Source organism: Aquarana catesbeiana, linkage group LG11 (assembly GCF_042186555.1).
Source record: "Aquarana catesbeiana isolate 2022-GZ linkage group LG11, ASM4218655v1, whole genome shotgun sequence".
Taxonomy (NCBI): Eukaryota; Metazoa; Chordata; class Amphibia; order Anura; family Ranidae; genus Aquarana; species Aquarana catesbeiana.
Window position 1 is genome coordinate 50267194 of NC_133334.1, and position 15422 is coordinate 50282615.

The 15422-nt window shown below is 43.6% G+C and overlaps 1 protein-coding gene across 2 annotated transcripts in view; it reads right to left on the minus strand.

The window, feature by feature from the left end:
• ARHGAP1 (Rho GTPase activating protein 1) overlaps positions 1-15367 on the minus strand; it is a 103039-nt gene extending 87672 nt beyond the window's left edge. Inside the window, exon 1 of one of the 2 annotated variants that reach the window (XM_073604308.1) lies at positions 15180-15367. The gene's annotated coding sequence lies outside the window, so the exon portion shown is untranslated. The remainder of the gene's footprint in view (positions 1-15179) is intronic. The other variant, XM_073604307.1, reaches the window with a different exon arrangement.
• Between the last annotated feature and the right edge of the window lie 55 nt (positions 15368-15422).

Sequence of the window (15422 nt, forward strand, 5' to 3'; positions counted from 1 at the left end):
ACTGCAATGATGTGAACTGTGTCCAGAGGGTTACCCTGATTTTGGGCTACCTATGTAGTTAGAATGCAGTCCAAAATGCATCCAACTGCTTTCGGTGTGTACGGGCCCTTACTTCATGGTTTTTCAAAACATTTTTCCCCCCCTCTTTTTTTCTTAACCTTAAAGTGTTACTAAACCCACAGCAGTAAAATCAGTCTGTCTATGCAGTAAAGCATGCTTGTTATTCTCACTGTGGGACCTAAGGGGTTATTACTCTACATTGTGTAAAAAGGCTGTTTGATTCTGTATGCACAGATCCTCCTCTTCTTCCACTGACTCCAGAACAGGTCTGGATAAGACAGAAGTACTGGAGTCAGGCTGCACATGCTCAGTTTGGTGTGTATTGCTAGAGAGGTTTTTTTTTTTTTCCTGGGAGAGTGCATGTGTTCAGCACAGGGCCAATCAGCACTATCCAGACAGAGGGTCCGTGGTTCTGGATCCTGATAGGATAGCTCAGTGCAGTATGAAAACTCCTCTTACAAGCTTTACCAGACACTGATAGAAGTCACAAGACTGCTATATACTGCTGATGAGAAAAAGGTATTTAGCAGTTTATATTTACTAAAATAATTGCATTTCCATGTTTTGTGTACTGTGGGAGACCAGATATAGTGAATGCAGGGTCCTGGGTTTAGTAACACTTTAAATAAGGACATGTGCGCGTTCCAGTGCGTTTTTGATGCTTTTCACAGCGTTCCAGTACAGTCCAGAAAAAATGCAGCAAGTTCTACTTTTTTTTTTCTGGAACTGGAGTGAACTATGCCATTGAAAACCATATAACCTACTTTCCATGCATTTTTTGATGCAGAAAAAAATAAAACGCACTGGACTGCATGTTGTGTGAACTGGCCCTAAATGAGGTATCAAATTATTTTGTCTGGTAAAAGTTAAATATCAACTGAAACTAGGAGAAAAAAAAAGGCATCTATAGGAGTCAGTCAGGCTCTGTGCATGTTGTATTGGCAGAGAACTAGTTGAGAAAGCAGAATTGTTGATTTATAATTGTTTTTCTGTAACTTTGTTGTCCAATCAGCAGATGAGGAGGTGAAACCACTACATACCCCAACTATTATACAGGAAGTGGTGTCACCCTCCTGCCTGTTCTGTCTGACAGAGGTGTATGACTCACAAAATTGGCCAGACAGGATTACAAATCTTTTGGCACATAAGACAGTTCATACACGTGTAATTCAAATGTGTACTTAGTGGTCCGCCTGGGTCCAGCTTAACCACTTAATGACTGGAAGGATTTACCCCCTTCATGACCAGGCCATTTTTTGCGATATGGCACTGCCTCGCTTTAACTGACAATTGCACGGTCGTGCGTCATTGTCCACAAATACAGCTTTCTTTTGCTGGTATTTGATCACCTCTGCGGTTATTTGTTGCTCTATAAACAAAAAAAGAGCGACAATTTTGAAAAAAAAAAAGCAATATTTTTTTTTTTCTATGATAAATATCCCAAAAAAATAATGTATTCCTCAGTTTAGGTCAATATGTATTCTTCTACATATTTTTGGTAAAGAAAAAAATAAATAAATACAAAATTAGCAATAACGTAAATTGATTGGTTTGTACAAAAGATATAGCGTCTACAAAATTGGGATAGATTTATGGCATTTTTATTATTTGTTTTACTAGTAATGGCAGTGATCAGTGATTTTTAGCGGGACTGCAACATTGCAGCACTAGTGGTGATCAATGGGAGGCATTTCTAACTGTGGGGGGAGTGTACTGTCTGGAGTAGAGAGAGATCGCTGTTCCTGATCACTAGGCACAGACGATCACTCTGTACTCTCCTGTCCGAACGGGGATTGTTTGTTTACATTGACAAATCCTCGTTCTGGCTCTCTATGAAGCGATCGCGGGTGGCCGGCAGACATCACGCCCGCTGACTATGTGCATCGGCTCCAGCGCCATGCAAGCGCCTACTGTATCTATTTAACCAACCGACGTACAGCTACAGCGATTCGTGAAATAGAGCCAACCTGCTGCAGTATAATGACGATAAGTGGTTAAAATCAGCATATTAATTAACTAGTCACTGATCCCGTGAAACTGAGTGTGAACCCGGTAAAGACAACCGGTGAGACACAATCTATTCTTATTACAGTACATAAAACTGCAGTATACAATACAGGATAAAGATAGATCTATGCTGGCAATGAAATGGCTTTGCTACATTCAAGATGAAGGAAAAAGGGGAAAACTGGAAGAATGAAACAAATATCTCTAAACGTTGCAGAGGAACAAAAACAGTTACATTCCAAGCATGCCGTAAATAACCAAAGTTTGCTTAGGCTCTCAAGTGAACTGTCAACGCATCAAATGGCTGGTGCCATAAATGATCACATGTGCAGCACCATGACAACTGCAGATCAAGCGGTCCAAGATGGCAGCTTCCTTGGCTGTAAAGGGTAGGAGGGTTTAGTTCCTCTTTAAAAAGTTTATATAACCCTCTAATAATGAAATTGTATTGTTTGCTTCTTTTTTGGATCTGTTCAATATACCAGTTGATCATTCCAGACATCTTGCAAGCCAATAGCTTTCTGTGCTCTCTATATCTGCTGACTGCTTTCAGGTAGCATTGTTGCCTGTTACTTTTCTTGAGGAGGCCAGCAAGGGCAGCCCCTATACTTCATGACAGTGTTCATTTAAAGGATAGGTTCACCTTTCATAACATGTTACAGCCATAATCAGAGTGTAATATGTACTATGTTATGAGAGAACTGCCCCCCTCCACCCCTATGACAGCTATCAGTGGATCTTTCCCCCGTTAGCTATCAAAAAAAAAAAAACACACACATTGCCAGCAGGGCTCTGCCTGCCCGGCCGCGTCACTCATTCAGAATGTTCTGTGAATGAAAAACTACAAGTCCTGACAGCCTTAGCTTGTAGTTGTCAATGAGCTACTACGGCGATGTTGATCGCTGTGGTAGTTCATCGATTCTTTCCGTCAGCAAGTGTCTGCTTGTCCGTATGAGGAATGAGCAAGCAGATACACTGACAGGCCTGCAGGAGACCTACATGGCATAAGTAATCTGCTGATCGCTTGCACAATGCTTTACAGGCTTCTACAACAAAAAAAATTATTAATGCACATTTTTTTTGTACATCTAAATTTTTTTATTTTTTGTCAAAAAGGTGAACTTATCCTTTAAAGCGGGTGTCCCCAACCCCAGGGCTGCAGACCGTTGCCGGACTGCGGAGCCTCTGCAGCCAGGCCACGAAGGCCGATTCGTCAGCAGTGCGGCGGGCGAGCAGATCTCTTACTGCTCGCCCCGCATCACTGCTGTGCCTCCCAGGGCCACGAAGGCTACTGTTGCCAGAGGTACAGCCACGAGCAAGCTGAGAGATAATTACATCATCTCTCACTGCCCACCCTCACTCTGGGACAGGACCCATTAAAAGGCGCATGCAGAAGTTTACTCGCTCAGTCACCATAGAGCTTGGGAAAGCCTGCCAGAAGCGGTATAACTAAGTCTTTCACTGTGGCACTGGAAGGCGACAGTGGCAAGTGGTGCACTGCATCTGAAGGCAGGTGAGGTGACGGTGGCAAGTGGCAGGCTGCATCTGGTGCCAGGCGACGGTGGCAAGGGGCACGCTGCATCTGGTGCAAGGTGAGGGTGGCAAGTAGCACGCTGCATCTGGTGCCAGGCGACGGTGGCAAATGGCACGCTCAGGGCTCCCACTGATTCTGCATTATGGAGAGTTGAACTATTTCATTTTATATTACAATGTGATAATAGAAATAATGCACTTCAATAATCCTGACACCATATCAACCATGGTGTGGTGATGATTAACACCAGCCATTGCCCCGACAAATTGCCTGTGAAAAAATCCCCCAGGCCTTGGCACCATTTTCTTCCACACAGCCGGTCCCCCGTGCCAAAAAGGTTGGGGACCACAGATTTAAAGGGCGAGTCACGTAAACAAGCCACCAGCAGACATTTCCAGCTCTCGCTGGGGACAACAGAACACCTCCCACTATGTTATGAAAGCAGAAGAAAGGGTGATGATCTGTAGTCCCAACACCTTTCCTACCCGTGGTGACAATGCTTGTCCTCCATGACTACAGGGTGGGGGTTGTCAACTTAGGACAGAAGTGAGTGGCAAGTCCTGTACTGGTGTGACAAATTCTGTACTAAAATACCATACTGGTTATGTATACCAGCGAAAGTCAGTATGAACAAAGCCTGTAAAGTATATGAAGAGTACGACACAGGTAGTCACTTGTCTAAGCCTAAGGTGCCATTCATGCATGACACAAACAGGACTGCTGAGTATGGGAGAAGTACAAGACCTTCCACTAATAACAGGTTTGCTGATCAATGAACTGTACTCTGTACAATGACCCAGGAAGGAAGCATTATAATTAGCTGCTGATGAAGGAACCATAAAATACAGCAAAGAATGATCCCTGCACAGAACATGACAGGGAAGGAAACCACTGAATTGTGTCACATAGACAGATAACCAAATGCTTTTATACCATGCAAAAGAAGAATGACATCTGACTGGGTGACAATAAATATCAAAAAGAAAGATTGGGGCTTGGAATGAAGCACAGCTAAGAGCGTAAAAAAAAAAAAAAAAAAAAAAATCACATGATCATGGATTCCAAAAGCATCACAAAAATAGCATGAAGAAAATTTAGTAAAGTCTTAATTATTCATGATAGTGACATAATTCATAACCAAACTATGGATAATAGATATATTGGTACATGATAATGTTGAATCATGAGCAACATGATTGTGTTGATAATGACATAATTCATAACCAGTCTATGGGTAATAGAAACATTGGTACATGAACAACAATCATGTTAATAATAACAATAAATTTGTAAACATTAATGATGAAATTAATATCACTTGTTGCGGAGTCTCGAGATCACGTGATTATGTGGTGTAGCATAAGGCTAAGGCTCTACGCGTTTCGTGGGGATTCCCACTCATCAGGAGCAGTTGCAATAGAAGAGTAAGGAGTAAAAGATGACAAAGTGAACAATTGCTGGACATAGAGGAATTAAGAGCGAAAATGCAAGGGTATTGCTAAACGCTCTTACCTACAAGTAAAAGTAAATATTAGGGTAGTATTATTGAAGGTTGAAGACGCCATAGGGGCCCCCACAGGAGCTGAGGCCGCATAGACATGGCCACACCGAGGCCCAGGGCCGCAGCATGTGGTAGTGTGGTTTCCTGTTGGTGATTGAATAATGGTGAAGTGTGAATGCCAATTCCAGTAAATGTACTGTAAAATAAAGAAGTGATTGGGTTAGTGTATGAAAACCGTCCTTGGGCAGCGCCTGCCCAAGCCAGGTGAGAGGCCATGCTAAATAATGCATCACACCAACCCAGCCCGGGTTGGTGGGAATGTGAAAAACACAACACTTAGTGAAAAAACCTCACTACCAAAAAAAAAGTGTAAAAAAGTGTTTACCTTGCATCTCAAAAGGAGATCATGGGGACCAGTATGTGAAGAACTGAAAAATGAAGTGAGATGTGTGCTCCACCAGCATGCAGTCCTAAAAGCCAAGGATAGCCACCAACGCCACTGTTTAGCCTTTCCTCTGTACAATTCAAGATGTCACCTGGGGCACCTTGTGGCAAAGATGGCAGCAGTGGCACTTCGGTGAGATGCATTAATTCAATTACGTAAAAAAAAAAAAAAAAAAAAAAAAAGTTTAAAACTGCTTAAAAAGTATTAGCTGAAGCTTTTTAAATTAGTCAAGACCATCGAAATTTGCTAATGAATAGAACACTGCCCTTTCCACAGGATGACAATGCTGCTGTCCAAGAGTGGCTCTATTGTTTCGCCTCAGTAAGCTAGAAGTGTGTAAGGCGACACCTGCCGCATCGCTTTTTTTTAGCCGTTTTTGTGGCACGTTTTTGGAGAGGCGCCATTCATTTGAATGGGCCTCCCTCCGCGCCAAAGAAGCTCATGTACCACATTTTTGCGCAGAGCCAGGGACGTTTGGCATTGCGATTTATGCCACGATTTTAGTGCGTTTTGTCGTTCAACAAACACGAAAAAAAAAAAAAAAAAAAATTAAAACAAAATTTTAAAAATCGCTCCGCGTATGTCGGGTGCCATTAAAAAATAATGGCATCGCAAACACTTCCCATGTTTTGCCAAAATTCTGGAATCACAGGCAGAATTGCGCGATTCTGCCTGCGATTCCAATACGCTCAGGTGTGAATGGAGCCTTACTGTCCGGATCACCGGGTGAAAATAAAAAGGGAAGTCTAAAGAAAAAAAAAAACAAATGCAGCCACCACATTTAAGGATTAATAAGCTGCAATATATTACATCAGCTAAAAAAAAAAAAAATTTGGAGCCAGTGCTTTTTAACCACTTCAATACTGGGCACTTTCACCTCCTTCCTGTCCAGGCCAATTTTCAGCTTATTTTTTTTTTCAGACAAATAGAGCTTTCTTTTGGTGTTTTTTTTTTTATCACCACTGGGGCTTTTTCTTTTGCTAAATAAATGGGAAGAAAACAAAAAAAAAAAAAAAGAAAAAAAAAAAAGGGAAAAACCCTTTTCCTTATTTACGTTATAAATTTTTGCAAATAAGTAAATTTTTCTTCTTCGCTGATGGGGACTGATGAGGCGGCACAAATTGGGCTGCCCTGATAATCAGTGTAAATGTCCTCTGTCACAGGATAGCTGGTTATCAGCTTTCCTTTCCTCACACTGACAGCGCTGAGGAAAGGAAATGCCAATAACCGGCATTTGTTTACATGTGACACAGCTGATCACATGGTAAAGGGCTGCCGTGATTGGCCCTTAACCTCAATCTGGGAGTGTCTGAAGGACACAGCGATCACAGAGTGCACCTGATGGGCTCCCCGGGGCGGGTTTTTGGGAAGACATTAATAGACACCCTCCCAGATTTGGACAATTGCACTGCAGCAGCCTTTTGGCTATAGCCCGGTCGGCAAGTGGGAGGCAGATGCGGACAGCTGACAAAAGCCCAGGCGACAGGATGCAATTTCTAGTCGCCATGGCAACCCGGGATTTGTTGAGCTCTGTGTTACATTTTTGTCTAAAGTCACTTAAACCACTTCAGCCCCGGAAGGTTGTACCCCCTTCCTGACCAGAGCACTTTTTACAATTTGGCACTGCGTCGCTTTAACTGGTAATTGCGCAGTCATGCAATACCGTACCCAAACGAAATTTACATCCTTTTTTTCCCACAAATAAAGCTCTCTTTTGATGCTAATTGATCACCTCTGTGGTTTTTATTTTTTGCGTTATACACACACACAAAAAAAAAAAAAAAGTCAATTTTGAAAAAAATAAAACAATATTTTTAACTTTTTGCTATAATAAATATCCCCAAAAATGTTTTTAAAAAACAAAATTTCTTCATCAGTTTAGGCCAATATATATTCTTCTACATATTTTTGCTAAAAAAAAAACAAAAAAAAAAAAAAACGCAATAACCATATATTGTTTGGTTTGTGCAAAAGTTAGAGCGTCTACAAACTATGGGAAAGATTTATGGCATTATTATATTACTAGTAATGGCGGTAATCTGAGATTTTTAGCGGTATTGCGATGGACAGATCAGACACTTTTGACCCATTTTTGGGACCACTGACATTTATACAGCGATCACTGCTATAAAAATGCACTGATTACTGTGTAATTGACACTGGTAGGTAAGGGGTTAACACTAGGGGGCGATTAAGGGGTTAAATGTGTGTTCTAAATGTATGGGGATAGGACTGAGTAGGAGAGGAGACATTTCGCTGTTCCTACTTACTAGGAACAAGCAACATGTCTCCTCTCCTCTTACAGCACAGGGATTTATGTGTTTACACACACACACAAATCCCCGTGCAGGCGCTCGTGCACGTGACCGCTGGCCACGCACATCGGGTCCCCCGCCCTTCTGGCGGTGCGCGCGCGCCCTTTGGCGGCTCTCAAAAGGAACCCTGTATGTGTACAGGGTTTTGCGCAGCGGTGCCATTATGCCGCAGTATATGTATTCGAGGCGGTTGGGAACCGGTTAATAAAAAATAAAAGGAAAGGCTAAACAATAAATTAACTTGAATCGAATGCAGTGAAAGGAATAATACCCAAAAAATGGCTAGACCTGGAAAAACCTACAATAAAAGAATGGTTTGAGAAAATAGACTACATTTATAAATGGAATATCCAAGTAGTAGAGAAGAGGGCCAGGCAGAAAGATTCAATATTGTATGGGAAAAATGGATAGAGTTTAAGAAAACCAGGAAAAATACAGAAAAGTGGATGTAGTAGGCAGTGGAAAGGAAGAGGAGCGGGGGGGGGGGGGGGGGGGGGGGGTTGAGATGAAATGAGAATGAGGGGCTTTATTTTAACTGTGTTTATTGAAATAATGCACTGTATATAAATGTTGTCCATAATATATAATCAAACAAATATAAAAAAAAAAAAAAAGGAGAGAAAAAAAGGGGGCAGAGAGCTCAGTGAGAGCTGATTGGAGGGAAGAGACAACCCCCCCCCCCACTCCCCCCACACAGCACACAGGGACATCCCGGTCACACTGATCAGGACATTGAAAGTCACGCTATTTTACTTAAGTAGCACGATTTCAAAGTAGCATTTCAGTTCTACTTCAGGTGCGACTTGGAAGACATCTGTGCATTAAGTCGCACAGATGTCTTCCAAAAAGTAGTGCAGGAACTCCTTTCAAAATCGTCGCGACTCTGACGGAATTAGAGTCGCAACGATTTGACAGCTTTCAAAGTGGACAATAGGGTGTGCGACTTGTCATGCAAATTGAAATGGTCAAATCGCATGAAAAAAACGCACCAGTGTGACGGGGGGGGGGCAAACAGTTATGGAACAAGAAAAATCTGGATGGCTGCACACCAACGATCCACTTTTATTAGACAATTAAGTGCAACATGACAGGTGGTACAGGTACAGTGGAGGACTGACAGGTAAACGCATTTTACTTTTAGAACACTGGGGTAATGTTTTTAGCACGAAACGTGTTTACCCGTCAGTCCTCTACTGTACCTGTACCATCTGTCATGTTTGTCTTAAAGGGGTTGTAAAGGTTCACTTTAAAAAAAAAACAAAAAAAAAAAAGAACGAATAATGTAATACTTACCTGCTCTGTGCAAGGGTTTTGCACAGAGCAGCCCCGATCTCCTTCTTCTGGGGTGCTCTGTCAGTGCTCCTGTCCCCCTTTATCAGGTGCCCCCACAGAGAGCCGCTTCCATGGGGCACCATGGAATAGCCGATATCAATCTATCCAACAAGGACAGAAACGGCGGCTGGAGCCGCTGGGCTTGTGCACGTCACTGGAATGGACGGGCTCAGGTAAAAAAAAAAAAAAAAGAGAAGGGGGGGCTATGTTAACCCCAAAATAAATAAATAAAAAGGATCCTGTTCCCTTAACCTCCCTGGCAGTATTCCTAAGTGTGGCTCGGGGTTAAATTTAAGTACCATTAGCGGTAACCCTGAGCCACACTCGGGATTGCATCTCAGGATCCTGGTGCAGTATACTTACCTTGTCCCCAGGATCCTGCGATGTCCCCTCCGCTGTGTCCGTGGGCTCTGACCTCTGCCCGATGCCTCTGTGTGCCGGGCTCCATTCACTGCGAGCGGCGCAACGCACGGGGGCGGAGCCTGGCGGCAAATTAAAAAAATTGGAAATTCATAACACATACAGTACACTGTAATCTTACAGATTACATTACTGTATGAAATTATTTCACATCCCTTTTGTCCCTAGTGGTTTGTCCAAATGCTCTGCATGCAGTTTTATATTATTTAAACTGTTCTTTCTTCCTGGAAACTGGAGATTGTCCATAGCAACCAAAAAGTGTCCCTTTACATCAAAAGTGGTATTAGACCAGTTAGAAAACAGCGATAGTAAATTAGAACACTTGCAGAATTGAGCGATAGTGAATCGTGGAGAAATTAATGTTATTATTATTATTTTTTATAATTATTTGTAGTTATTATATTATAATTTATGATTTTGTGTTTCAAAATTTATCATACCCGGGATATCTACTAGACTCTTGTTTGGACAGATTTAAGTGTGTTATTGCTAAGAATTACAGGCCTACAATATAAAAAACACCAAATTTTTATGTAAAACAATTGTACCGCTTTGAGACACAAAAATCTGAGATAATCATATCACCAGGGAGGCTACAGCATGTTATACAGCACAGTGCTTGTGCTGTGTAATTTGGCCCCCTTTATCACCTAAAAAACCTGGCTGTTTCTGCCTGACTATGCCCTCCCCTCTGTAAACTGACCACGGTTTATCATTGCTGCTGAGCCCTGACATCGTGGTCCGTAGCCCTGCTCCGTCCTTCTCTGTGCTCTCTCCCCCCTCCCTGCTCGTGTCAGTGCTTGCCCCCTCCCCTCCTAAAGCTCAAATAACTTTTCTTGTCCTATATAATCCTTGCTGTGTCCTAATAACAGGAGCTCCCGTTGCGATTTATAAAAAAAAAAAAAAAGCCTCCTTTACTGTATTTCAGAGCGGCTCCCGGCAGTCACGTGACCGGCCGGCTCTCTCTTGCCTCCTCTCGTCCTGACTGGCGTCAGCAGGGGAATCTCAGCCCTGCCCACTGCATCTCTCAACCAGGCAGAGGAGAGAGCCGGCCGGTCACGTGATTGCGGGGAGCCGCTCTAAAATACGGTACAGGAGGCATTTAAGAAAAAACTGAGACAGGATAACAGCTCCTGTTATTACGAAACAAGGAGGATTATATGAAGTAGTGAAAGTGGGTTAACAGACACTTTAATGCATTAAGGTGAAAAACCTTGAGACTGTACAATCCCTTTAATTGTTGAATAAAAGTGGATCATTGGTGTGCAGCCACTCGTACTTTTCTTGTTCCATATCATACATGGCTGGCACCCAACTGGAAGAGGTTATCAGGATGAACCAGAGGTGAACTCACCTGGAGTAGTGATATAGTGCATTACACACAGGAACAGAGCTGAGGCTGTCAATCACAGGCTCTGTGCTGGTGGTCCCCCACCCCTCACCTTTTATCAGTTGGCGTCAGAAAAACTTGTCAAAAGTGATTCATGCAGATAGCAGAGGAACAAAGCAGCAGACAGAAATGACACTTAGTGCTCTGGATTAAGACAAGTGAACACCTAGAGGGATATGCTTTGTACATATTTCATATCTGAGGTTTACAATCACTTTAACGCTTGTCAAATGCGCTGTAAGCACTACAGGCGTATTTACATTGCATTACCATATACTTGAATAGAAGCATTTGACAAGCTTCAACTCCTCCCAGACTTAACATGTAGCTTCATTTTTGCCACACAGTGACACGAAGTGACGCAAACGCTACATGGTTTTCAAATGTTAACAGCTCTGTTTCTAATGCCAGTGTGAAGAAGTCTTTCCTTTTTTTTTTTTTTTTTTTTTTTATTTCCTTATCAGGATCACTTTAAACAGGGGCGTTTCTCAATGCTGCATTTCCCTCCTATTTGAATGTACAAAAAAACAAATACAATATTTTGAAGCATTTAGTATAATACAAATGATACATTTATTTCTTTAGATCTCTACACCAAACCTAAAAAGGAGGACATTTGAGCAGTAATGAAGAAATGAGGAATTTGTTGCCAAAAAGAGGGTCAGTCCGTCCAAAGGAGGGCGTAGAGCTCTGACAGGGGGGCGAGGTGGACACATCGGGTAAACAAGGAATGAATGGGACTCAACTATGACAGAATCACATGGAGCAGAGAAAAGGCAGCAGACTGAAGGGCACAGGGGAATCAGGATTTACATCACCAGCATCTCTTCCATACACTAGTAGGATCTGCGAACGAACGTTCATACAGACATTTGTCCGAAAAATCTTATTAGTACATTTGATGAATTGACGAATGCCACTTCCTATTCATGTCTGAACTTACAGTTCGCAGTGCAATATGTGAGCCGAAATGGGGGTATCATCAACAATGTATTGACACTCCCGGCAGTTTGCGTATGGCAGTGTGAACTACCGTGCGAGTCGGGTGCGATGCGGGAACCAGCAGTGGATTTGCAGGGTTCCCGCATCGCACAAGTGTGAATCGAGCCTTCAACATACCGAGCCTTATAAATCACTCACTGACTTGACCCGTCACCCTCATCACATCTGAGCAATTTCCCCTTCAGCATGACAACATGAAGAATCCCTTTATTTTCAATGGGGCCCGGTCACATCTAAGCATTGTGTAGTTTGCTACTAGAAATAAAAAATGTTTGTGGGTGAGTGGAATCAGACATTTTTAGCCCCATAGACTTCAAAATGGAGACTCTGAAAATGTGAAACCCTGGAGTTTTACAGCATTTTTCACACATTTTCATGCCTAACCACCAGTCTAGATACAAGGATGATGACAACATATGATGACACCGATGATAATGCTTTACAATCAAGGATATGCAATTAGCGGACCTCCAGCTGTTGCAAAACTACAAGTCCCATCATGCCTCTGCCTCTGGGCGTCATGCATGTGGCTGTCAGAGTCTTGCTATGCCTCATGGGACTTGTAGTTCTGCAACAGTCGGAGGTCCGCTAATTGCATATCCCCGCTTTACATTCATCAAAACAAAAATGCTGCACTTGGGGGGCTCAAAAATTAGTGTAGATTAAAAACTGGGTGTGTTTTTCACACCCAGAGAGCCGCAGGTGGCACATACAGCCGGCCGCAGGGATGAATGGCTGTACACAGCAGGTCAATGCTGAGGCTGCGGTCACCCCTTGCTTACCAGGAAGGTGCGTTTTTGCATGTTTTTTGTGCATTTTCGTGCACAGGGCAGCCCATTCACTTGATAAATGCGACAACGGAGCTCCTGTACCTTTTTGGACGTTGAGCTTTGCACGTTGTTTTGCCATGCGCTGCTGCTGGATGCATTTGGGGGTGACATTTGGAATTAACCCCTTCCCTCCGCCACCTCCTGGCCAATTAAAGAGGAAGTGAACCCTGATGGGTTTTACTTCCTTTTTAGTTCCCTGCAAAGTAAAAGCATAATATGCATCGCATACTAGCTCATTATGTGCCACTTACCTGCAAACGATGCCCGCGATGTCCCCGCTGGAAGCTGCACCCATCTTCACCCCTCTTCCTGCCGGGGGGCCGCGGACTCCAGCTCCGTGACTGGCCGGAGTCGCGTGACGTCCCTCCCATGCATGCGCGCAGGAGCCGCCAGTCACAGCATTTGCTAGCGAAGAAGGGCCATTTCTTCACAGCGCATGCGCCGATGACATCATCGGTGCACTACAAGATAAATATCTCCTAAACAGCGCACGTTTTAGGAGATATTTACAGTACCTATACCTAAACCTATAATAAGGCTCACCTATAGGTACAACTTCCACATTGGGGGTTTGCAACCACTTTAAGGCCCCTTTCACACTTGTGCAACTTTTTTGGCGACTTTGGACATCAAAGTCACATGACAAGTCGTACCCCACGATTCCCAATGATAACATTCATATCTGTGCGACTTCAAGTCGCACCGACTTCAAAGTAGTCCTTGTACTACTTTGGTCCGACTTTGACGCAAGCTGAGGTCCATAGACCTCAAATTTACACAGGCATTACCTGAAATCCCGGTAAAAATCACACCAAAATCGCGGTAAAATGGCGGCCGCAAAAATTGCGCGACTTTCATATCGCGGCAGTGTGACAGGGTTCTAAGAAGCTTCTAAATGCTGGGAGGCGGAGGCATTTGGGTCATGTGACCGGTTCTCACATGATTGGAAAGCTCCCAATCACAAGTATGCATTGGGAGCTTTCAGGTCCCCGCTGATGACTAGCGGCAGCATGCAGGGCACGTGTTCTCAGCACAGAAAAGTGTTTACATAGGAGATATATACATCCTCGTGGCGTTAAAGCCCACCTATGGAGAGAAACGCATCCGGAACAGACCTGGAGTGCGTTTTTCGTAGTATAAACCAGCCCTGAATGTGGAAATTCTGCATTTGGATGAATATGTTCTATGCATTGAGGCCCCATTCACACCTGTGCGTTTCGGGAACATGTACAGAAACGCAAAAAAAAAACAAAAAAACACATGCATCATACTTAATTCTTTTTAACGGCAAGTCCAAAAGCTGCATTTTGTCCTGTGACACATACATCAAAATGCGTGACATTTACTGCCCAAAAAAAAAGTGCGGGAACTGCTTTGGCGCATTTGTTGTGGGTAGGGCCGCCTATTCAACTGAACAGGCTGTCCAAGGCGTGTTCTGTCAAAAAAAGAAAAAAAGCTGCGGGCAGAAATGCGTTTTGCTACGACTAATGTGAATGGGACCTTAGTGCCACATAAAGCAATTCACTTCTATCGTTGGCTGGAAGGCCTCATTCGCCGCAATTTTTTATTTATTTTTTTGCAAGGACGCGCATAGGGCAGCCTGTTGCCAAAGCAATTTTTTTTTTTTGCACAGAAGGAGCTCCTGCAATTTTTTTAGACTGTAAGCCTAACATCTGAGCGATGCTTCCACGTTGCGTTTTCACATTCTTATTTATCGCGTCTTGTTCTAGTGCATTCTTGGAGCGGTAATATTTCAATGGGCCTCCCTCTGCCCCAAAAACGCGCTAGAGAAACTCATATACTTAATTTTTGTGCCAACGCATTTTGCGGCAGGCGTTTCTGCACGTTTTATTGTGCAACGGCTGCCCGCATTCGCAGTGCATAAATAACGGCACCGCTTTGCAGAAATACGGCCCGAGGATCACCTGCAGCTCTGCAAGTACCAAAAAATGTTGCGCTTTTTACGCCAAAACAGATTTTGCATGCAGCCAAAACGCGCACACACACACACACACAATACACTTCACAAATGCAGGCAAAAAAAAAAAAAAAAAAAAGAAGAAGGAACGCTTCAAAATTGCCTAAATACTTTCAAAATGAATGTGGGGTCTGAGGAGACAGAGCCAGGATCACTGGTGACAGGTTCTCTTTACTGTGAGGTAAAACAGGCTGGAGCCCTCCTGAACCCAGTGTCATTTAACTGGTTGCTATCGGAAACAGCACCCTTGTTGCTATGGGCAACAACACCCACCAGAGGCTGCGTCAGTCAATCGCTATATTCCCCCCCCCCCCCCCCCAAATTGCCGCAGGTCATGTGACCGGTGACGTCACCGTGCTTCTCACCTCAGCCCTTGGCGGCGGCTCTCGGCTTGCTGCTGTACGTGTATGAGCCCCAGCCGCTCCTCTCGCCTCAACTCCTCCAGTCCTCCCCTAGTCACTGTCAGATATCCGGCTTCTGGGCGGAAAGGAAAAAAAAAACATGTCGCCATAACAACCAGCCCCGCCCTCCCGTCAATTTTCTTCCCAGCGAAGAGGGGCGGGGTCAACTCAGGTCACGAGGCACGGTGGCTCCCCCTGATTGGAAGA